The sequence below is a fragment of the Equus przewalskii genome, chromosome 1 (assembly GCF_037783145.1).
Source record: "Equus przewalskii isolate Varuska chromosome 1, EquPr2, whole genome shotgun sequence".
In the NCBI taxonomy this organism is placed as follows: Eukaryota; Metazoa; Chordata; class Mammalia; order Perissodactyla; family Equidae; genus Equus; species Equus przewalskii.
Genome location: NC_091831.1, coordinates 69,391,199 through 69,416,844, shown reverse-complemented (window position 1 = coordinate 69,416,844; position 25,646 = coordinate 69,391,199). Strand labels below are relative to the sequence as shown.

Sequence of the window (25,646 nt, the reverse complement as noted above, 5' to 3'; positions counted from 1 at the left end):
TATTTCACTTTCCTTTTGTTATTTCTCCTTTGTCTGGATGGTTACACAATAACTTTTTAAAAATTGTTGGGCAATTTTGACCAAATCAGGTATTTTTGCAGGTTGTCTATATTTAGTCCCACGTCAGTCTGCCATCTTGAAACAAAATGGCAATTAACAAATTTTATGATGACTGTATCTTTGCCAATCTGTTGAGTAGATGTTAAAAACCTCTCATTTTAAAGCTATAGAAAATTGCGTATGAGAATATGCTCACTCAACTTGTGAATTTATTTAATCCTGCTAATTTACCAAAGGGAGTTTTTTCTTATTTTATTTGATGGCTATAGCTTAAACCAACTCACTGCCTGTGCTGAAGTGAGAAGGCATTAACAATCAAGTATGAGTCTTACGCTTCACACTCTTGGGTAAATTGAGAAGTGCTCTTAGTTGTCTTGTACATTTAACCATGTGGAATAGAGAAAACTAAGAGTAGAGAAAGAATCTCCAGTGACAACAGGAATGGAATTAGCCCAGCTCTGAAAAGAAGAGGATGGGTAAGAGTGACAGTTGGCTGACTAGAGGGAAGGATTGTTCTGATTGGCTAATGGCCCCAACCTCACGGGTATCACACCTGAGAGAACAAGGAAAGGAACAAAAGAGAGACAGAAGGAAGAGAACAGCAGTGGGGCTGTGAATTTACCTCCAAATGGCAAAAAATAACGTTCAAAGAAATGACTGGGGAGGACAGAGATGGCCCTGTGGGGATGCTTGCTCTTCATTACTCATACCATGCCAAATGGGACACACAGGGCCTGGCAAAGTTGTCTGAATCCACTATCCCAGCTAAGACTGTGTGGTTCAAGTTGGTCTTGAGAACATCATGCTTATTTTAAATGAGTTAGTTGTGGTATTGTTTTCCCTCTAGTTTTTGGCTTAAATCTCCTCTGCCTACCTCTCCCTCACATTTTATAATGGCATCAACTCTTCTTCCTTTTAGGCAAATGAAATGTTGCTCATTGGTGGGAAGCTGACTGCGCAGAAGGGGTGTGACAAAGGCCTGACTCCCAAGTATGATATATATGAATAATAGATGATCACTCTATAAAATGAGAGCTCTCAAAAAAATTTTTGGTAGGCTGATTTAGTAAGTGACATCTCTGCAAAGAAAAAAAGTGAAGACTACAGAAGAACCTAGAATTTTGAAGGGAATTCTATGCCCAAGATGTGAACATCATGAAGAGAAGTGTAGAGAAGTAAATGGAGAGAAGTGCATGGAGAGTGCCTGGCTGGGCTGTTCACATGGCTCCTCTCTGTTACCACATAGCCTTCTGTTACTTAGTAAAGAGCGAATGAGGGGTGACTCAAATCTCAGGCAAAGCAGGAGCCCAGAGGACCAGAGGCTAGCCTCCTTGACCAACTTCCTCTCTTCTTTGGCCACATCACAGAGGCCCCAACCCACTCCTACATTTCTACTTTGCGTACACTAACGTGAACAAATGTTATAACTTCTCCAAAGGAAAGAAATTGTGTATGTTGCAGGAGAATTGGCACCTACCAAATAGCGACACATATATAATATATATATATTATATATATACATATATATAGATATATAGAGAAGAGATGCCCCAGTTTTAGACTATAATGTAAAATTTAGAAAAATAGAAATTAAGAGTAAAATTTATTAGCCCTTAGCTTTTATTCTTACCAATACCTGAATGATTAGTCATCTAAGTACATTAAGGTCTAAAATCTTAAAGTAGGCTTTTAATTTTGAAATACTGCAGTTTTCTACCCTATCAAAAAGGTAACTTTTAAACTAATATTCAAATCATCCAATGTGATTTTTACCAAAGCAGACATTTGTCTGTGTCTTCAGAGATACAGTCAAATGATGACTACTTTTACCTCCTCTGAGTCTCTCCCTTCTTCTGGGGGGCAAGGCTCCCCCTGGCATGTTCTGTAGGCCATTTGAAAAGTCTCTGCTCATAAAAACCTTTCCACATAACTTTTCTAGGACACAAACCTGGAGTTAATGTGTCAGAAGAATCAGAAGCCTGACTGCAGTCTAGGACAGGAAAGAATGGGTTGGGGAAAGTTGGTTATGATAGGAGAAGGATATTAGTAACAGAGAGGTCATCAAATGGGATCAAAGAGTGAGACGTGGGGTAAGTAGATGAGACTGAGCTTCCTGAGGGTAGTGAGCAACCAAGCTGACAGAGCCCTGTGTCCCTGGGCTGTCCTTCTCTCAGACTCATCTGTAGCTATTACTTCTGTCCATGAAATGTGTCATTGGTAAATCTTGTTCCTTAGCAAAACCACTAGATTTACTAAACAGATTCTTCAAATTTCCTCTAAGTATTTAGTGAGTATAGGTTTCAGTTCTTTAACCTGCCAATTTATAACTTTCTGTCATATGATCAGGTATTATTTTTGTAATCACGAAACAATCATGGGGAGAATTCAGCTTCTACTGATTATGAACTTGGTAATTTGGGCCAACTCTCCCACTGAAGACAAGTAACAAAGATAGAATAAATGTTTAAAATTCTTAAAGTATCAACAAGGTAATAAAATACCAAGAAATTACTGTGTGAAGATCCAGGAGAGGAAAGAAATCCAAGGAGATAAGGCCACTGTTGCCTGGGGTTTTGTGCCAAACAGGAACAAAATGATTGAGTTGAACTTTTCACAGCCTCACAGAGCTAGTGGAACAAAATTGGAATCAAGGATCTACCAAAAGTGGGAACCCTGGAAAATCGTTCTGTGCTTTGGGAATGAATCCTGGAAGCCTGCACTCTAGAAGTAAGGGTGAATTAAATATTAACCAGCCTTTACCCTCACTGCAAGCTCTGCAACCCCAATCATCTGTGTGGCCCATAAATTTCTGCCTTGAGATCGAATTAAGGTGAACCTAGATGCTAGATCACCCAGGTATGTACCTTAACTGACACAAGAGAAAATAAACTTTAGAGGAAAACAATGCTATCCTAGTACTCAAACCATTTTTGGAAAAAAAAAACAATGTTTAGGGCTTTTTTCTATCACTAGTTTTCTAGTTCTAGTTTTCTAATTTAGTGGACAGCACCTGATCAAAGATAATCAGACGTATGAGGAGGCAAAATGACAGAGCTGGAAACAACAGAAACACTCTTTTAGGGATTGTAGATACTGTTATAAGACAGGAATAAAGCAAACTGAACAACTTTGTTCATATGTTAAAAGAGTTAAAGACAACTTGAAGTTAAAGACAACAACTAATGGGCTGGAAATCATAAAAAGTTATATAGCAGATTTGAAAATGAACCAAATAAAAATTTTAGAAATTAAAAACATAATAACCAAAATTAAGAGCTTATCAGATGAGTTTAACCACAAATGTAGTCATAGATGAAGACAGAATTAAAGAAATGAAAAATAGGGTGGAAAAAATATCCAGATTGAAGCACAGAGATTCAAAAATATGGAAAACAAAGGGGGTAAGAGACAAAAAGATACAAAGAGAATGTGCAACATACATTTAATTAGAATCATAAAAGAAGAAGAGAGAATGGAACAGAGATAATACCTCAAGTAATAAAGACTATAAATATTCCAATACTACTGAAAAAAGTCAATCTACATATTTCAGAAAACCAGTGAATCCAAAGCAGGAAAAATAATGAGAAATCCACAACTAGACATATTAAGGTGAAATTGCAGAAAGTCAAAGGTAAAGTATTGAAAGCAGCCAGAGAAAAGGACAAGAGCTTGAAAGGACTAACAATAGGAATAAAGTTAACTTCCCGAGAACAGCAATGGATGTCAGAAAACAATAAAATTATATCTTTAATATGCTATAGGAAAAGAAATGCAAACCTAAACTTCTACAGTCAAAGAAAATATTCTTCAATAATGAAGATGAGATCAAAATTTTCAGACAAATAAAAAAGGAGGAATTTTGCCAACAGGAAACTTGCCACTAAGATAAAGTCCAAAGAATGTTGTTCATCCAGAAGAAAAATGAATCCAGATGGAGGCAGAGATGTCAGAAGGAATAAAAAGCATAACAACTGCCTGTAAATCTACATTAACACTGACTGTAATGACAATAATGTCTTCTGGGTTCAAAATATATATTAAATTAAAATACCTGAGAAAATAACACATAACTTAGAATGAGAGTAAGTGGGGTTGAAGTGTACAAGGTTCTAGGCTTGTTCAGAAAGAAAGAAACTGGACCAACTACAGAAATAGTTGTCAAGGATACATGCCTGAATTTCTAGAGAAACCACTAACATATAATTAAAACAGGATACAGGTGTTGTCAGAAAAAAATGAGGGAACTTAAGGATGTCCAAATATTTTTCCCTCCATAAAAGTTAAAAGAAACATGAAAATGATCAGGATGAACTTTTTTTTACAACTTATCCAAAAGCTTGGAGCAACCTAGAGAATGTGTAGTCAAGAAAAAAGTCTGAAGCTCACTACAGTAAGCTTTGTGGCTTTTTAACTTGCCCTTATCCCGTTCTGCACTCTCTAGCTCAGTGGTATCCTTGAAAAATAATATCTCATATTCCCAGTAATGGAGGGAGCAATCCACCAAGAAGATATAACAATTATAAACATATATGTACCTAACCAAACCCCACAGTATATGAAGCAAAGACAGACAACTCAACTTATAAAATTGGAGACTTCAAAACCACACTTTCAAAAATGGACAAAACAACTAGACAAGAGATCAATCAGAACACAGAAGACTTGAACGACATTGTAAACCATCTAGACCTAACACATATCTATGGAACCCTCCATCCAACAACAGAATACGTATCCTTTCAAGTGTACATGGAACATTTACCAGGCTAGATCATGTGTTAAGTGATAAAACAAGACTCAATAAATTTAAAATGACTGAAATCCTACAAAGTATATCCTCTAACCACAATGGATGAAATTGGATATCAATAAGAAATGGAAATTTGAGAAATTCAAACTTATGTGGAAATTAATCACAACATTGCTAAATAGTCAATGGGCCAATTAAGAAAGTGTAAGAGAGGGGGCCGGCCCTGTGGCCAAGTGGTTTAGTTCATGCACTCTGCTCGGCGGCCCAGGGTTTCACCAGTTCAAGATCCTGGGTGCTCACATGGTACCACTCATCAGACCATGCTGAGGCAGCATCCCACATAGCACAGCCAGAGGGACCTACAACTAGAATATACAACCATATACTGGGGGGGGGGGGTTGGGGAGAAGAAGAAGAAGCAAAAAAAAAGAAGAAGACTGGCAAGGCAACAGACGTTAGCTCAGGTGCCAATCTTAAGAAAAATGAAAAAGAAAATTCAAGAGAAATTAGAAAATACTTTGAGATTAATGAAAGTGAAAACATAGCATAACAAAATGTATAATAAATTACATAACAAAATACCTACATTTAAAAAGTAGAAAAATATGAAATCAATAACCTAATGTTCCTCCTTAACAAACCATAAAAGGAAAAGAAAATTAAACCCACAGCAAGTGGAAGGTAGAAAAAAAAAGATTACAGTAAAAGTAAGTAAAATAGAGAATAGACAAACAGAGAAAATCAGTTAACTCAAAAGTGGGTTGGTTGAAAAGATCAGCAAAATTGACAAACTTTTAGCTAGACTGACAAGGAAAAAAGAAAGAATGCTCAAATTACTAAAATTAGGAATAAAAGAGGGGACAGTACTACCAAGCTTACAGAAATAAAAAGCATTATTAGGGAATACTATGAGCAATTGTATACCAACAAACTAGATACGCAAGATAAAATTGAAAAATTCTTAGAAAAGCACAAACTGCTGAAACTGAGTCAAGAAGAAATAGAAAACCTGAATTGATGCATAACAAGTAAAGAGATTGAATCAGCCATAGAAAAAACTTCCCACAAAACAAATCTCAGAGCCAGATGACTTCACTCATAAATTGTATCAAATATTTAAAAAAGAATCAATACCAATCCTTCATAAACTCTTCCAAAAAACAGAAGATGGGGGAACAATTCCTAACTTACTCTATAAGGCCAGTATTTCCCTAATACCAAAAACAGACAAAGAAATGACAAAAAAGATAACTATAGATTAATATATCTTATTAATATGGATGCAAAATTCCTCAGCAAGATAACATGGCACCATATGAAAATTATTATGTTCTATGACCAAGTGGGATTTATCCCAAGAACGCATGGTTCATTCAACATTAAAAAATCAATGTAGTATACCACATTGATAGAATAAAAGATAAAACTACACAATCATCTCAATAAATACAGGAAAAGTATTTGACAAAATTCAACAGCCCATCACAAGAAAAACACTCAAAAAACTAGGAATAGGGGCCAGCTCTGTGGCCGAGTGGTTAAGTTCATGCGCTCCACTGTGGCGGCCCAGGGTTCAGATCCTGGGTGAGGACATAGCACCGCTCGTCAGGCCACATTGAGGTGGCGTCCCACATCCCACTACTAGAAGCACCTGCAACTAAGATATACAACTGTGTACAGCAGGGGTTTGGGGAGTTAAGGTAGGAAAAAAAAAGATTGGCAACAGTTGTTAGCCCAGGTGCCAATCCTCAAAAAAACACAAAAAACAAAAAACTAGGAATAGAAGGAAATTTTCCTAACCTGATAAAGGGCATCTATGAAAAACCTACAGCTAACATCTTACTTAATGGTGACATTGAAAGCTTTTACCCTAAAATCAGGAAAAAGACAAAGATGTTTGCTCTTGACACTTTTATTCCACATTGCACTGAAGATTCTAGCCTGGGCAATTAGACAAGAAAAAAGTAAAAGGCATCCAGATTTTAAAGGAAGAAGTGAAACAATGCATTTGCAGGTCACATAATCTTATGTATAGAAAACAAAGAATCCACAAAAAACTATTACAAGTAATAAATGAGTTCATCAAGTTTATAGGACACAAGGTAAATATACAAAAATCAGTTGTATTTTGGGCACAGCCCTACACCACTCATCTGTTAGTGACCATGCTGTGGCAGTGGCCTACATAAGAAAAAAAAGAGGAAGATTGGCAATGGACGTTAGCTCAGGGAAATCTTCCTCAGCAAAAAAAAAAAAAAAAAAAAAGAAAGAAAGAAAGAAAGAAAAAGAAAGAAATCAGTTGTATTTCTATACACTGGCAATAAACAATCTGAAAATGAAATTAAGAAAAAAAATCTTATTTACAATAGAATCAAAAATAACAAAACACTCAGGAATAAATTTAACCAAAGAAGTATAATACTTGTACTAAAAAACATTACTGAAGGAGCCAGCCCTGATGGCCTAGTGGTTAAAGTTCAGTGCACTGCACTCCAGTGGCCCGGGATTGGTTCCTGGGCACAGAACTATATCACTCATCTGTCAGTAGCCATGCTGTGGTGGCAGCTCACATAGAAGAACTAGAATTACTCACAACCAGAATATGCAAGTATGTACTGGGGCTTTGGGAGGGAAAAAAAAAAGAGGAATATTGGCAACAGCTATTACCTCAGAGCAAATCTTTCCCAGCAAAATAATAATAATAATAATAATTACCAAAGGAAATTAAAGAAGACCAAAATAAATGGAAAGTGATTCATGGATTGGAAGACTTAATATTGTTGAACTGGCAAAACTCCTAAATTTATCTACAGATTCACTGAAATACCTACCAAAATTCTAACTGCCATTTTTTAGGGGGCAGAAATGGACAAATCAATCCTAAAATGTATATGGAAATGCAAAGGGCCCAGAATGGCCAAAACAATCTTGAAAGTAAAGCACAAAGCTGGAAAGCTCACATTTCCCAATTTCAAAGCTTATTACAAAGCTACTTTAATCAGGATAGTGTGATACTGGCATAAGGATAGACATATAGGTCAATGAAATAGAATTGAGAGTCCAGAAATAAACCCATATATGTATAATCAGTTTATTTTAAACAAACGTGCCAAGACCATTCAATGAGGAAAGAAATTGAATTGAACAAATGATGCTGGGACAAATGGATATCCACATGCAGAAGATTAAAGTTAGACCCTTACCTCACACCATATAGAAAAATTAACTTAAAATTGATTAAAAGACAAAAACTTAAACATAAAGCCTAAAACCAGAAAGCTCTTAGAAGAAAAAATTAGTATAAATCTTCATGATCTTGGATTAGACAATGATTTTTTAGATAGGACACTAAAAGCACAAACAACCAAAGAAAAATAGATAAATTGAACTTCATGAAAATTTAAAAATCTTGGTATTTCAAAAGACACTACCAAGTAAGTGAAAAGGCAATTCAAAGAATGGGAAAAATATTTGAAAATTACATATGTCATGAGGGTCTAGCATTCAGAATAAAGAAATCTTACAACTCAACAATAAAAAGAAAAATAGTTGAATTTAAAATGAACCAAGGATCTGAACAGACATTTCTCCAAAAAGGATACACAAATGGCAAGTTTGTATGAAAAGATGCACAACATCATTAGTTATTAGGGAAATGTAAATCAAAATAAAAATGAAATACCACTTCATACCATTAGGATAGATAATAAGAAAAAATGGAAAATAACAAATGTTAATAATGATGTGAAATTTGAATCCTCCTACACTGCTGGTAGGAATATAAATTGGTGCAGCCATTGTGGAAAACAGCTTCACAGTTCCTCAAAAAGTTAAATGTGGAATTACCATACAGCCTTGCAATCCAAATCCTAGTCATATACCCCAAAGAATTGAAAACAGGTACTCAAACAAATAATTGAACATGAGTGTTCATAGCAGCATTATTCATGAGACAAAAGTGGAAATTATCCAAATGTCCATCAACTGTTGAATAGATAAACAAAATATGGTATATCCAAACAACAGAATGTTATGTGGCAATAAAAAGAAATGAATAATTGATACATGCTACAATGTGGATGAATTTTGAAAACATTATGCTAAGTGAAAGAAGCCAGACTCAAAAGGCCACTTATTGTATGATTCTATTTATATAAAATGTCCAGAATAGGCAAATCCATAGAAATAGAAAGTAAATTGATGGTTGCTAGGGAGTGGATAGGAGAGAATGGGAAGTGCCTGCTAATGTGTACTGGGTTTTATTTTGAAATGATGAAAATGTTCTGGAATTAGATAGTGGTGATGGTTACACAACCTTGTGAATATACTAAAACCATTGAGTTGTATACTTTAAAATTAGGAATTTTATGTTTTTTTAATTATATCTCAATTTTTAAAAGAGTATATATTCTCTAAACTAACAGAGATAAAATGAAAATATATTTAATTCATTCAAGAAGGGAGCAAAAAGGGAACATAGACTAGCAGGATGAATAATAAACACATAGTTGATATGGTAAATTTTAGCTCAAAATATTAATAAATACAATAAATTAAAATGGGCTAAATGCTTGTGTGAAAAGAAAAAGTTTCAGGATACATTAAAAATATATAGATATAGATATACACAGTATGCTATTTACAAAAAAAAAAATCTAAAATTGAAAAGTTGAAATTAAAAAGGTAGAAAATACAGGGGCCAGCCCTATGGTGTAGTGGTTAAGCTCAGCATGCTCTGCTTCAGCAGCCCAGGTTCATGGGTTCAGATCCCAGGTATGGACCTACACTCATCAGCCATGCTGTGGTGGTGACTCACATATAAAGTGGAGGGAGATTGGCTCAGGGTTAATCTTCCTCAAGCAAAAAAATGAAGATTGGCAACAGATGTTAGCTCAGGGTGAATCTTCCACAGGAAAAAAAAAATGTAGGCAATGCATACTGCACAAATACTAATCAAACAAAAACTAGTGTAGCCATATTAACATCAAAATATCTGTTAAAGCAAAAAGAACGTGAGAAAAAAAGTTACTTTATAGTGACAGCAGACTGAGTTCTATTGAAAGACAAAACAATTCCAAATTTGTGTGCACCTAATTACTTATCCTCAAAATAAATAAAAATTGACAGCTCTACTAAAGAAATTAGACTAGTGCAAAAAACAGAGGTTTGGGCACAACTCAGTAACTGATGGAATTTGACCCTCCTGTTCCTTCAATGAGAATGAGGTATTAAGAGTCATGTAACTGGTTTTGAGTTGTTTCATTTTTGCAAATTGTAAGTGTGAAAGGCAACTTCTAAACTGGCTCCCAATGATCTCCACCTCCCAGTCTTCACACTCTTGTGTAATTCCCTCCCTTTTAATGTGGGCTGAACCCAGTGATTTATTTCTAACAAATAGAACACAGCAAAAGTAGTGTGATGTCACTTCTGAGATCAGTCTATGAAATATATATATATTTTATATATTAAATATAAATATATTTATTTATCAAAATATATATATATAAATTATACATAAATATATATATATTTGGACTATTTCATGTTCTGAAAACGAGCAACTCTGAACCACACTTGATTTTGTTTTGAAGTCTAAATAAATGTGAAATGTATTTCTTCCTAGCAAGTGATATCAGCATCATGAGAGTGTAAGTTGTTCCTCCTCCCCCCTCCTTTTTTAACAACTAATTAGACATAGATACACAAACAAAAGTGTCACAGCACCCTACGCCAAGGGACTCAGGAGGAATCTTGCCCACTTGTGCAACCAAAAATAAACAAATAAGACCTTAATGAGGGCTGTGGATCCAAGGAGTTAGAGAACCTGCTCCACCACCACTCACCACAGTCGGTAAAAAAATCCCGCAGAGTTCTGACCTGAGCAGATACCCACAGGCAAGAGATTTTAATGTCCAGCCTGCTTGAAAGGAGATTATAACCTGCCATCAAAGTGGGATAGAGACAGGCGGGGACACAGAGAACAGGGAGAAATTATACCAGAGCTACTCCCTCCACAGGACAACACTGCACGGGGCTGAGCTGAAGTGTGGCAGTAGTGGTGACCTCTCTCACAGAGGAGGTAGAAACTGGTGAGTAACTGCCTGGCTATACAGTTGTGTGTGTCATGACTGGAGAAACCTGTTTCTCTCCAGCAGCTCCCTGATTTCTGAGGAAAGGTCTTCATGACTGTGAAAAGGGAGGAGGAAGGGGACAAAGCATATAAGTATCAAAAGGCATTAAAGGAACATGGTTCCAACTGTCTTCTTCAGTACTTCAGCATGAAATCTGTGCACAAGCCTCTGGGATTACCCCACTAGAAAACTTCTCCAGCGTGGCCTACAGGCACCCTGAAAGCCCCGACTGCTAAAACCCATGCCTCCCTCCACTCTGCCACCTGCTCCTGTGCACTCCCGAGGGCATCCATGACCCAGGACTTCAGTAGACAGAGAGCTTGCTCAGAAAATAGGCTACAATCAGTTGGCAAGGGAGAAACCACAAACTTGAGTTATATTGCCACCTGCTGGAATAAAAGAAAAGGTTTCTAATAGGCGGCCTTGTGAATTTTAAGAACCAAAGTAAACATAAATCTTTAAGGAAGGTATCTGCTACTTCAGATATAAGCACAGAGGTGCACATATTCAAACGCTATTGTAACTCAAGGATATATGGTATCACAAAAAGTAAAATGATAATTTTCCTGCAACTAAACACAAAGGCATGGAATATTGCTATCAAACTTATACAGAATTCAAAATAGTTGTTATGAAGAAATTCAATGAGCCAGACATCATCATTATGGCAGTGTGGGAGGATCCTTTCTCTCCATTTCAATCTACAGTGAGCAAAACATCCGTAACTCAACAAAGGCTACATTGCCCAACACACCAGGATACTGGAGAGATCCACACATCAGCATACAGGAAGGTGGGTGGATTGGAGGACATCGAGGAGGCAAAACAGGGGAAGAGCATAAGCAGAACCCAGGACCATGTACTCCAAGCTGTGGTGGCCAAGTCAGCTGCCCCAGCCCCTGGAAACTCAGAGGGAGGCAGTGGAGGCATGTTTGTCACTCTGGTCAGCTAACCACAGTGGCACATTTGGCCACAAGGTAATAGACAATATCTGAGACAGTGCCTCATGACCTGGTTCCCTGCACTTCTCCATCTCCCCAAGGTGGTGGAGCTTCCATACCAGGTGAGCTGGGACATGGCGGAGATGAAGCCAGCAACTGCAGTGACACCAACAACAGTAAGGCATCAGTGACCCCCAAAGATGCAGGTGGTGACAACAAGAATTCCAATGACACTCCAAATAGGGGTGATGGAGGGTGGAATGTACAGATCCTCAAACAGAGCCAGAGGAAGCTCAGATAAGAGAAACTCAAAACTAGCACAATAGTGCCACCTACTGAAAAACAAAAGAAAGGCTTCTAATCTCCAAACAGTTGAAAATTTTTAATTAAAATAAACAAATCTATACCTAAATAAGAAATGTGCATGCTACAACAAATGCACCAGCAGAGCAGTAACTCAGCAAGCACCACAAAAAGCCATGGTAACATGGCATCAAAAAAGAAAATAAGAATTCTCCAGAAACTAAACATAAAGCTATGGAAGACTATGATCGAACTGATAAAGAATTCAAAATAGCTATCATGAAGAAACTCAATACCCACAAGAATACTTAGAAAGGCAGTTCAATGAGGTCAGGAATAAAATCAATGAACAGTATGAATATTTTATCCAAGAGAATGAAATTCTAAAAAAGAATAATCAGAAATTCTGGAGCTGAAGAACTTAATAAATGAGATGAAGAATGCATTAGAAAGCATTACAAATAGAGCAGATCATATGGAATTATGATTAGAATTAGTGAACTCAAAGATAGAAAGCTAGAAATGATGCAGGTAGAAGAGAAAGAACTAAAACTTAAAAAAATGTAGAAATTCTTTGAGAATTATCTGACTCCATTAGAAAGGGCAACATAAGGAAAAGTAGGTGGAGCAAAATGGCAGGGTGAGCTGACCTGGGATTCTCTCCCCTCCAAAATACAACAAAAGATTGGAAGAACTGAATTTCAGAGAATAAACATAATGCCAGCTTGTTAGAGACCTACAATACCAAGAAGGGTGGAGATCATAAACTTTGCTTACACCTTTGGAGGCACTGGAATGGTAGGAGAGAACATCGCTCCCTCCCCTAGAGTCTGCGATTGCTGTGGCGTGGGTCGGGAAGGAGGGGGGGAGGGGCCGCGTGACCGAGGGATCATCCAGGACTCCTGCCACTGATTCAGTGGAGACCCGCTGACGGGGGTATAACTTCCGTCTGCAGGGACCCCATAAATTAAGGGCCTTGGGAGACCAGAGAACAGAACTGATCTGAACCCAGACCAGCGCGTGTGAGTAACAGTCCCTCCCCCCCAGCGAAGCCAGTGGCGCAGCCATCTTGCCCCGAAGGCGGAGAGCTAACACGCCGCTCTCGACCCCCATCTAGTGGCGACAGGCTGTAACTGCAACTGAATTCTACCACCAAGAGAAAAAACCGCTCCTCTACCATCCAGCAATTTATAAAAGCCCCAGACCAGAAGGAAAACAATAAAAACACAGAATTAAATCCTGAGGACTTGGAATTAGGTAAACTAAGTGACAATGAATTCAGAGCAGCTATAATCAAAAAACTCAATGAGGTAGAGAGAAAGATAGAGAAACAAGCCGAGTTCTGGAGTTACTTCACAAAAGAGATTGAAATCATAAAGAAGAATCAAACAGAATTACTTGAGATGAAAAACACAATGGACCAGATAAAACAGAATACGGATTCCCTGAATGCCTGTGTAGACAACATAGAGGAGAAAATTAGCATAATCGAGGACAGACAGGCTGAATGGCGCCAGACAGAGGAAGAAAGAGAACTAAGCATTGAAAAAAATGAGGAAAATCTCCGAGAGATAATGGATCCAATGAGGAGTAAGAACATAAGGATCATAGGAATTCTGGAGAATATGGAAATGGAAAATGGAGCAGAAAGTGTGCTTAAGGAAATTATTGAAGAGAACTCCCAAATCTAGGGATCAATGGAGAAATGTGTGTAGAGGAGGGTTTTAGATCTCCTAGATTTGTCAATGTAAAAAGACCTACCGCAAGGCACATAGTAGTAAAGTTGGCAAATAGGAATGATAAGGAGAGAATACTCAGGGAAGTAAGGAAAAAAAAGAGAATAACCTATAAAGGAGCCCCTATCAGACTGTCAGCGGATTTCTCTACAGAAACGCTACAAGCTAAGAGAGAACGGAGTGATATATTCAAAGCTTTAAAGGATAAAAACCTTCAGCCAAGAATACTCTATCCAGCAAGAATTTCCTTCAGATATGAGGGAGAAATTAAATCTTTTCCAGACAAACAAAAGTTAAGGGAATTTGTAACTAATAGCCCTCCATTACAAGAAATCCTCAAGAAGGCTCTCACACCTGAAAAAAGAAAAAAGGGAGAAAGGGGACACAATCCACAGACTAGGGAGACCAACGGATAGAACCACAACAGGATAGCAAATATTCAATTATAGCATTAGGGTAAAAGTAAGGAAACTACCAAAACAAGGACGATCTTAGCACTCTAACTACAAATTAATAAGACGAGTTGGAATAAAAAATGAAAATAATTATTTAGGAGGGGAAGAGCAAAGGGTCTAAATCAGTATTGGTCAAGTAGGTAAGAGACCACCAGAGAATAGACTATATTATACACGAGATTCTAAATACAAACTTCAAGGTAGACACTAAAATAAAGTACAGAACAGAGTCACAAATCATAGATAAGGAAAAATCTAAGAAACCCAGCATAAGAAATTGCAGTATTAAATGGGTAGTCTAAAGCACACAGGAAAAGAAACACAGGAAAACAAGATAATGAGCGACAGATTGACAGCATTAAGTCCACATGCATCAATAATCACTCTCAATGTGAACGGATTGAACTCTCCAATAAAAAGACACAGAGTGGCAAAATGGATTAAAGAACACGATCCAACAATTTCTTGCCTCCAGGAAACACACCTCAGCCCCAAGGACAAACACAGACTCAGGGTGAACGGGTGGAGGACAATACTTCAAGCAAATAGCAAGGAAAAAAGGGCAGGTGTTGCAATTCTCATATCAGACCAAGTGGATTTCAAAATAAGACAGGTAAAGAGAGACACAAAGGGACAATATATAATGATCGAAGGGACACTTCATCAAGAAGAAATAACGCTTATAAATATCTATGCACCCAACACAGGAGCACCAAGATTCATAAAGCAACTATTAACAGACCTAAAGGAAGATGGTAAAAACAACACAATAATAGTAGAGGACCACAACACCCCACTCACATCAATGGACAGATCATCCAGACAGAAAATCAACAAGGAAATAGTGGAGCTGAATGAAAAACTAAAACAATTGGACTTAATAGACATATATAGATCACTCCACCCTGAAAGAGCTGAATACACATTCTTCTCAAGTGCACATGGAACATTCTCTAGGATAGACCATATATTGGGAAATAAGGCAAGCCTCTACAAATTTAAAAAAATTGAAATAATAACAAGCATCTTCTCAGATCATAGTGCTATAAGGCTAGAAATTAATTACAAGAAAAAAGCTGAGAAAGGCACAAAGATGTGGAGACTAAACAACACACTACTGAACAAGCAATGGATCATTGAAGAAATTAAAGAAGAAATAAAAAAATACCTGGAAACAAACGAAAATGGTAGCATGCCATACCAACTCATATGGGATACAGCAAAAGCTGTATTAGGAGGAAAATTCATTGCAATACAGGCACATCTTAACAAACAAGAAAAATCCCAAATAAGCAACCTTAAAGCACACCTAACTGAACTAGAGAAAAAAGAACAAATTAAGCCCAAAGTCAGCAGAAGGAGAGAAATAATAAAAATCAGAGCAGAAATAAATACTATTGAAACGAAAAAGGCAGTAGAAAGGATCAATGAGACAAAGAGCTGGTTTTTTGAGAAGATAAATAAAATTGACAAACCACTAGCCAGACTTACAAAGAAAAAAAGGGAGAAAGTTCAAATAAACAAAATCAGAAATGAGCGAGGAGAAATAACAACAGACTCTGCAGAAATACAACAGATTATAAGAGAATACTACAAAAAACTATATGCCAACAGAATGGATAACCTAGAGGAAATGTATAAATTCTTGGACTCCTAAAATCTCCCAAAGTTCACTCAAGAAGAGGCAGAGAATTTGAACAGACCAATCACAAGGAAAGAGATTGAAACAGCAATCAAAAACATCCCAAAGAATAAAACCCCAGGACCAGATGGCTTTCCTGGGGAATTCTACCAAACTTTCAGAGAGGATTTAATACCTATCCTTTTCAAGCTATTCCAAAAAATTAGGGAAGATGGAACACTTCCTAACACATTCTATACGGCCAACATCACGCTGATACCAAAACCTGACAAGGACACCACGAAAAAAGAGAACTACAGGCCAATATCACTGATGAACATAGATGCAAAAATTCTAAACAAAATTTTGGCAACCAGAATTCAGCAATTCATCAAAAGAATCATACATCAGGATCAGGTGGGATTCATACCAGGGACACAGGGATGGTTCAACATCCGCAAATCAATCAACGTGATACACCACATCAACAAACTGAGGAATAAAAACCACATGATCATCTCAATAGATGCAGAGAAGGCATTTGACAAGATCCAACAGCAATTTATGATAAAAACTCTGAACAAAATGGCCATAGAAGGAAACTACCTCAACATAATAAAGGCCATATACGACAAACCCATAGCCAACATCATACTCAATGGGCAAAAACTGAACCCCATCCCCCTGAAAACAGGAATGAGACAAGGATGCCCTCTATCACCACTCTTATTTAACATAGTACTGGAGGTCCTGGCCAGAGCAATCAGGCAAGAAAAAGGAATAAAAGGAATCCAAATAGGGAGGGAAGAAGTGAAACTCTCGCTGTTTGCAGACGACATGATCTTATATATAGAAAACCCCAAAGAATCCATTGGAAAACTCTTAGAAGTAATCAACAACTACAGCAAAGTTGCAGGGTATAAAATCAATTTGCATAAATCAGTAGCATTTCTATACTCCAGTAATGAACCAACAGAAAAAGAACTCAAGAATACAATACCATTCACAATCGCAACAAAAAATAAAATACCTTGGGGTAAATTTAACTAAGGAAGTGAAGGACCTATATAATGAAAATTACAAGGCCTTTCTGAGAGAATTGGATGACGACATAAGGAGATGGAAAGACATTCCATGCACATGGATTGGAAGAATAAACATAGTTAAAATGTCCATTCTACCTAAAGCAATCTACAGATTCAACGCCATCCCAATCAGAATCCCAATGACATTCTTTACAGAATTAGAACAAAGAATCCTAAAATTCATATGGGGCAACAAAAGGCCCGGAATTGCTAAAGCAATCCTGAGAAAAAAGAACAAAGCTGGAGGCATCACAATCCCTGACTTCAAAACATACTACAAAGCTACAGTAATCAAAACAGCATGGTACTGGTACAAAAACAGGTGCACATATCAATGGAACAGAATTGAAAGCCCAGAAATAAAACCACACATCTATGGACAGCTTATCTTTGACAAAGGAGCTGAGGGCATACAATGGAGAAAAGAAAGACTTTTCAACAAATGGTGCTGAGAAAACTGGAAAGCCACATGTAAAAGAATGAAAATTGACCATTCTTTTTCACCATTCACCAAAATAAACTCAAAATGGATTAAAGACCTAAAGGTGAGACCTGAATCCATAAGGCTTCTGGAAGAAAACGTAGGCAGTACACTCTTTGACATCAGTATTAAAAGGATCTTTTCGGACACCATGCCTTCTCAGAGAAGGGAAACAATAGAAAGAATAAACAAATGGGACTTCATCAGATTAAAGAGCTTCTTCAAGGCAAATGAAAACAGGATTGAAACAAAAAAACAACCCACTAACTGGGAAAAAATATTTGCAAGTCATATATCTGACAAAGGCTTAATATCCATAAGATATAAAGAACTCTCGCAACTCAACCACAAAACATCAAACAACCCAATCAAAAAATGGGCTGGAGACATGAACAGACATTTCTCCAAAGAAGATATACTGATGGCCAATAGGCACATGAAAAGATGCTCATCATCGCTGATCATCAGGGAAATGCAAATCAAAACTACACTAAGATATCACCTTACACCCGTTAGAATGACAAAAATATGTAAAACTAATAGCAACAAATGTTGGAGAGGTTGCGGAGAAAAAGGAACCCTCATACACTGCTGGTGGGAATGCAAACTGGTGCAGACACTATGGAAAACAGTATGGAGATTCCTCAAAAAACTAAAAATAGAACTACCATACGATCCAGCCATCCCACTACTGGGTATTTATCCAAAGAGCTTGAAGTCAGCAATCCCAAAAGTCCTGTGCACCCCAATGTTTATTGCAGCACTGTTTACAATAGCCAAGACGTGGAAGCAACCTAAGTGTCCAGCAACAGACGAATGGATAAAGAAGATGTGGTACATATAAACAATGCAATACTACTCAGCTGCAAAACAGAGCAAAATCATTCCATTTGTAATAACATGGATGGACCTTGAGAGAATTATGTTAAGTGAAATAAGCCAGCGAGAGAAAGATAATCTGTGTATGACTCCACTCATATGAGGAATTTAAAATTATGGACCAAGAACAGTTTAGTGGATACCAGGGGAAAGGTGGGGTGGGGGATGGGCACAAAGGGTGAAGTTGTGCACCTACAACATGACTGACAAACATTAATGTACAATTGAAATTTCACAAGATTGTAACCTATCAATAACTCAATAAAAAAATTGAAAAAAAAGAGAAAGGGCAACATAAGGATAACAGGTATCCAAGAAATAAAAGAGAGAGGTAAGAGTAGAGATCTTATTTAATTTTTTCAAATTAAATTAAAAATAACAGTTGAGAATTTCCAAACTTGGGGAAAGAACTGAATATACAAACACATGAAGCTAATAGAACTCTCAATTATCTCAATGCAAAAAGACCATCTCCAAGACACATGATAATAAAACTGTCAAAAGTCAATGACAAAGAATATTAAAGGCAGCCAGGGGAAAAAAATCAATAACCTACAATGGAACCCCTATTAGGCTATTAGCAGATTTCTCAGCAGAAACACTATAAGCCAGGAGAGAGTGGAACAAGATATTATAACTTTTGAAAGATAAAAACTGTCAGCCAAGAATATTCCTTGGAGAAAAATTATCTTTCAGATGTGAATGAGAAATAAAGGCTTTCCCAGACAAGAAAAACTGAGGAAGTTCATTGACACTAGACCTGCCTTACAAGAAACATTGAAAGGAGGCCTCCTACCTGAAACAAAAAGGCAGAGACATACAAAACGTTGAGCAAGGTGATAAATAGACAGACAGAATCAGAAAATTGCAACTCTATACCAGAATAGGTTAGTAAACAATTATGACAAAGGATAAAGGGAAAGGAAGCAATAAAAATAACTATACTTCAATGTGGTCATGAATTCACAATACAAAAAGACATAATTTGTGAGAACAAAAGAATAGAAAGGGAAGAGGAAAAGGATGGAACCTCCATAGCAAAGGAAGATAATATTGCTATCAGCAGAAAAAAGGACTATCTTATCTATGAGACCTTTTATACAAACCTTGTGGTAACCACAAAACAAAAATTTAAAGCAAACACATGAAACTTAAAAAAAGATGAAACTGAAAAGCACAAAAACAGAAAACCACCAAACTGAAATGGCAGACAGAAACACAAGGAAAAAGGAACAATGGAAATAGATAGCAACCAATGATCACAATATAAAATGGCAGTATTAAGTCCTCATACATCAATAACCACCCTAAATGTAAGTAGATTGAATTCACCAATCAAAAGACACAGAGTGATGGGATGGATTAAAAAACAAGACCCAACAATACATTGCCTCTAGGAGACCCGTCTCAGCTCTAAAGACAAACACAGCCTCAAAGTGAACGGATAAAAGATGATATTGCCAGCAAATGGCAACCAAAAGAGGCAGGTGTAGCCATACTTAAAGCAAACAAAATAGACTTCAAGGAAAAAAAGATAACAAGAGACAAAATTGGACACTATATAATGATAAAGGGGATAACCCACCAAGAAGACATATTTATTAATATATATGCACATAACATAGAAGCACCAAAGTATATAAAACAATTATTAACAGAACTAAAGGTAAAAATCGACAGCAATATGATAATAGTAGGGGACTTTAATAGCCCACTTACATCAAAGGATAGATCATTCAGACAGAAAGTCAAAAAGGAAACACTGGCCTTAAATGCCACATTAGACCAGGTGGACTTAATAGATATATAGAGAACATTCCATCCAAAAGCAGCAGAATACACATCCTTCTCAAGTGCATATGGAACATTCTTAAAGATAGACCATATGCTGGGAAACAAAACAAGACTCAATAAATTTAAGAGGATTAAAATCATATCAAGCGTCTTTTCTGACCACAGTGGTATGAAACTAGAAATTAACTATAAGAAGAAAGTTAGAAAAATCACAAATACATGCAGATTAAATAACATGCTACTAAATAACTACTGGATCAATGAAGAAATCAAAAGAGAAACTTAAAAAGTACCTAGAGACAAATAAAAATGAGAACACAAGATAGCAAAATCTATGGGACGCAGCAAAAGCAGTACTAAGAGGCAAGTTTATTGCACATAGGCCTACCTAAAAAAAAACAAGAAAAATCTCAAATAAGCAATCTAACACTATGCCTAGAGGAATTAGAAAAAGAACAAATGAAGCCCAAAGTCAGTAGAAGAATGGAAATAATAAAAATCAGAGCAGAAATAAATGAAATAGAGACTAAAAGGACAATAGAAAAGATCAATGGAACAAAGACCTGGATCTTTGAAAAGACAAACAAAATTGACAAATCTTTCACTAGACTCACTAAGAAAAAAGAGAGAAGGCTCAAATAAAATCAGAAAGAAAAGAGGGTAAATTGTAATGAATACCACAGAAATAAAAAGGATTATAAGAGAATAGTATGAAAGTCATACACCAACAAATTGGATAGCATAGAAGAAATGGATAAATTCTCAGAATCATACAACTTTCCAAAACTGAATCAAGAAATAGAGAAGACTTGTCAAGATGGCAACATAGGAAGACTCTGAACTCACCTCCTCCCATGAACACAACCAGGTTATAAGTATTTTTGGAAAATTAACACAAGATAGAACAGAAAACTGGATAAAAAGAATGCCCACAACAAGTGACAGTCCTGACTGAGGTGGAAGAGGCAGAAATTCCTTCTGGAGAGAGGAAAAACCACCTTCAGGAGCCATGGAGCTTCACAGCTGGCCAGGTAGAAGCCACCCTAAGGTACACAGCCCTCCCTGGAGAAGAGGGGACCTTAGCCGGGGCACATTACCAGTATAAGCGTCCTTCAGACTCAGCACAACTGAGATGAGTGTTCATAATATTTGGCTTTGCTGGCTATTAACTACAACAGGGAATACTCCAGGAAAAGCTATTGAACGTAAGCTGAAAAAAGCTGGCTCTTAAAGGGCCCATACACAAATTCATCTGTCTCAGAGAGCAACCTAAAATCACCGGAAAGAAAAGTGCAAGTCCTTTTGTGAAAAGAGACTCACCTGGTAGGCTCTGGGTGCATCTCAGTGAGACATTGGTGGCAGCCATTGTTGTGACCTAGTACAAGGATGCTGACAGATGCCACTGGAATTCTTCCTCTGGCCTATTAGCCCAGGAGTCTCCCCACCCACTGACGCACAGATTTAATCAAGTTCAGCCAGGGAAGGCAGCCCACCCTGGGAACTGGTGCCACCCAACAGCAAGCCCTCAGGCTAATTGTTGGCCTGCATAGACTGGGTACCTCGATCCTCTACAGGGAGGTGAGTGTGTCCACCTCTGTGGGGCAGGGCCAGTGCAAGGAGAAGGTGAACTGTGGGGGGCAATGTTGGAGAGTGTGGGGGCCTCTGCAGTGGGGTGACTGGGTATGCCTCAAGTGGTTAGGAAGTGTGCATGGGCCAGGACTGTGTTGACCATTTGTGTAGACCTCTAGTGGGTGAGGCTTATCAGTGACAGAACACCTGTGCTTCACAAACAGCCACAAAGATGACTGGCCCAGCCTTCCAAAGCCTGAAGCGATTGGGTGCTCCTGTGCCTGAGGCCACCACCACTCAGCTGCAAAACTAAGAGAGGTGACAACAGCCTTGCAGGCCTAAGGCCTATAGCAATTGTAAGCCTCTGAGCCTAGCAACCAGACACTCACTTAACTGGTTGCCTACTCACTTAACAGTAAAACTGCCACAGGAATAAGCTATTAGACCTTGCAGCCAACTGTGCTGGGGCTCCTCAAACAATTTACAAACAGCTGGCCAGGTGGAAACTAGACTCCCTGTGTACCTGCAGTAACAGCAACCCTGCCACAGCAGAAGGGCACATGTAGCCCATACAGGGGTCATTCTTGGAACATTTAGGCTGTTGACAAGCGGGAAGCACTCTGCTGGGCCTCAAAAGGCATCTCTTACATAAGGCCACTTCTCCTAGATCAGGAGACATAGCTCATTCACCTAATACATAGATATATTAGAGAAAGAGGCAAAACGAGAAGGCAAAGGAATGCACTCCAAGCAAGGGAACAGGACAAAACCCCAGAAAAAGAACTAAATAAAACAGAAATAAGCAATCTACCTGCCAGAGTTCTAACAAGAAGTCATAAGGATGCTCACTGACCTTGGGAGAAGACTGGATGAACACAGTGAGAACATCAACAAAGAATTGGAAAATATAAAAAAGAACCAGTCAGAAATGAAGAATACAATACTGAAAATGAAAAATTCACTAGAGGGACTCAATAGAGTAGATGATACAGAAGAATGGATCGGAGAGCTGGACGAAAGACTAGAGCAAATCACCCAAGCTGAACAGATAAAAGAAAAAAGAATTTAAAAGAACAACAATAGTCTAAGGGAACTCTGGGACAATATCAAGCGCACTAACATTCATAGTATAGGTGTCCCAGAAGGAGAAGAGAGACAAAGGGGCAGAGAATCTATTTGAAGAAATAATAGCTGAAAACTTTCCTAACCTAAGGAAGGAAACAGACATCCAACTACAGGAAGCACAGAGAGCACCAAACAAGATAAACCTAAAACAGCCCACACCAAGATACATTATAATTAAAATATCCAAAATTAAAGATAAAGAGAGAATCCTAAAAGCTGCATGAGAAAGGAAACAAGTGACATACAAAGGAAACCCCAGAAGGCTATCAGCTGACCTCTCAGCCGAAACCCTACAGGCTAGAAGGGAGTGGCATGACATATTTACAGTGCTAAAAGGAAAAAACATACAACCAAGAATAATCTACCCAGCAAGGTTATCATTCAGAATGGAAGGAGAGAGAAAGAGATCCAGACAAGCAAAAATTAAAGGAATTTATCACCAAGAAACCAGTTCTACAAGAAATGCTGAAGGGACTTATGGAAATGGGAAAGAGAAGACCACAAATAGGAATAAGAAAATTATGAAAAAAGAATAAACAGGCAATAAAATCACTGGTAAAGGCAAAAATACAGTAAAGGTAGCAGGTCAACCAGTATGAAGATAATATGAAGGTTAAAAGACAAAAGTACTAAAATTACCAATTTCAATGATAAGATGGTAATGGATAGACACATAAAATAAGAGGTTAGATATGATTTCAAAAATAATAAATGTGGGAGGAGGGGAATAAAAGAGTAGAGCTTTTAGAAAGAGGTCAAACTAAAGTGACTATCAACTCAATATAAATTGCTATATAAATAAAATATTGTATATGAACCTCATGGTAATGACAAACCAGAAACCTATAATACAAAGAACAACAAACACATAGCAACAGAGATTGGGTTGGTGTTTACCAGAGGGGCGGGTGGGTAGGGAGGAGGGTGAATGGGGTGATTAGGCACACGTGTGTGGTGATGGATTGTAGTTAGTCTTTGGTTGGTGAACATGATGTAATCTACACAGAATTCAAAAGATATTACATTGTACACCTGAAAGTTATAAAATGTAGTAATCCAATGCTGCTGCAATAATAAATAAATATATAAAGGAATTGAAAATGTGAAGAAAATTAGTTTAAAAAAGTGACTGACTGAAAGAGGAAGTATTTTGTACTTTCCTATCTTTTGGATATAAGTGTAGGATTTAGGAAGGCAACAGAAAATTTAGAGCTCAGATTTTTAAAAATAGAAAGTTTGCATGCTTCTTCCAGTATATATGTTGGGAGTTTTTTTTATGCCATCAAGGTACAATTTTGTGAATTGGGATGTTATTTATAAAATGACATTCCAATGGGGTAAGCAGGCCAAAGGGGTGTACCAAGCTGTTTGTGAAGCATTCCAAGCACTTCCAATGAAATCCTAATTTTATTAAAATAAAAAAACAAAATACTAGAATTTGTATTTATTTGCTACTGTAGATGTACTCAGCAGCGTCCTGCATGCCAAACCAACTTCACAGTTAATAATCTCTAATGTCAATACCTTTTATTTGTGCACCAAAGAATGTGACTGCAAACAAAGAATACTTAAAAATAGTTAAAATTCAAAGTTAAGCTAGGCCAAAAATGCTTAACAAGTAAGCTGGTAAAGCAGGACAATATTTTTATTTTACTAGTACTTGTACATTGCACTTTTATTAAACTATGGTATGACCAGAATCCCTGTGCAATACTGGCCATAACTCCTCCAGAAAGGTTGTTAGAATTTTAGTAAATCCAGAATGGGTTCAGTAAAAGTGACAAAAGTAGAAAGACAAATGAAAACTAAAGATTCGTTGTGAATCAAAGTGGAAGAGAACAGCATTTTGCATGCTATGACAGGGAAGACTAAGTGAGAATGTGATAAATATATATATAACATTTTAAAATAATATAAGAAAAAAAGCCTTAAATACTGAGTTTTAAATTTTAGTACAAAAGAATCCCCTTTCAAATTGAGAAAGTAAGGCTAGAGAAAATCAAACATCACTTTCTTCAATGAATAAACTTATAAAACTCATTACAAGAAATAATCTTTTGGGAAAAGTATATCAAAAAATCAAAAGAAAAGTTTGAACACTTTTGTGAGAGGCAGAGGTTCTAACAACTGATGAGAGAAATTTAGACAGGTTTATCTTTAAAACTGGCATCAGGGAAGATTACTTGCTTGCAAGAAGAGAGCACGGAAACACATTTGGATGTTTGAGCTATCTAAGGCTATGTCCTGGAAAATTTCTAAGTAACTATTTTAATTAAAATACAGCACATATATATAAAAGATGAACAAATCACATGCATATGTAGCTTGATAAAAATTTTATGAAGTGAGCACCAGCCAGATTAAGTTAGGGAATACTACTAGTACCCCAGAAGTATCAAACATTACTCCCCAAAGATGATCGCTATTTTGACTTCTATCACCAGAGATTTGATTGTTCATTTTGGGGCTTTATATAAATGAAATCATACCGGGAAAAAGTATATAACTATAAAATAAAATTGGCATCAGGTAGGATTACTATGACCTCATTTTAAATCCATGGCTGTAAAATGCACCAATATCACTCAACAAAAGAAAATTAGAGACAACTTTTTAATTGTTTCTAAGAAGAATGAAACCATAATGTTTGTGTTCCTGTGAATGTTGACACTTAGACAAAACTACATTGTATACATATATAAATAAATATACA

General features: G+C 37.1%; 1 long non-coding RNA gene across 7 annotated transcripts in view; it reads right to left on the bottom strand.

Annotated features, from left to right (window-relative positions):
• LOC103542134 (uncharacterized) overlaps positions 1-25,646 on the bottom strand; it is a 110,826-nt gene that overhangs the window by 44,389 nt on the left and 40,791 nt on the right. Inside the window, exon 1 of one of the 7 annotated variants that reach the window (XR_011524625.1) lies at positions 12,966-13,075. The exons of the other annotated variants lie outside the window; for them this stretch is intronic. This is a non-coding gene — a long non-coding RNA (uncharacterized lncRNA). Of the gene's footprint in view, positions 1-12,965; positions 13,076-25,646 lie in introns of those variants that run through there. 7 annotated transcript variants of the gene reach the window in all.